Raw genomic sequence first — 567 nt, forward strand, 5'->3', positions numbered from 1 at the left:
GTTCAGAATACCACAATGACAGGCACTCCCAATATGAAACCACTATTACAAATTACCATCTGCAGTGCAGTAGCTTAGTTCACAGATATCAGTAATATGTACTATTATTATGATTAAATTAAAAATATAACAAGAAAAAGAGTAAATTTCTAATAGCAATCTGATTAGCTAGTATGAAAATGAAAATCATATCAGTTTATCTTATAAATATGTATTAGATAATTATAAATACAGTAGGCATAATTATAATTCAATAGTTTGAAATTTTCATTAAGTGCAAATAAAAATATACTAAGTCAAATCCATGGACAATAAAAAATAGACAATCAGTTTTTATATGAGAAAGAATGATCTCACATGAAGAGATAAATTAACATAATTCACCATAGTAAAATTTTTAAAAAATTGTCTAGCCCTATAAAACAAACACAGAGAAGATATCTGATAAAATTAAGCATTTAGCCCTTGCTTTAAAAACAATTTAAACCTCTTATTAACCAGGATATTTCTGTGACCTACAAAAATTTCACAATTTCAGAAGTATTAAACATCAAATGACTTAACAAA

Source organism: Octodon degus, unplaced genomic scaffold (genome assembly GCF_000260255.1).
Source record: "Octodon degus isolate 3935 unplaced genomic scaffold, OctDeg1.0 scaffold00048, whole genome shotgun sequence".
Taxonomy (NCBI): Eukaryota; Metazoa; Chordata; class Mammalia; order Rodentia; family Octodontidae; genus Octodon; species Octodon degus.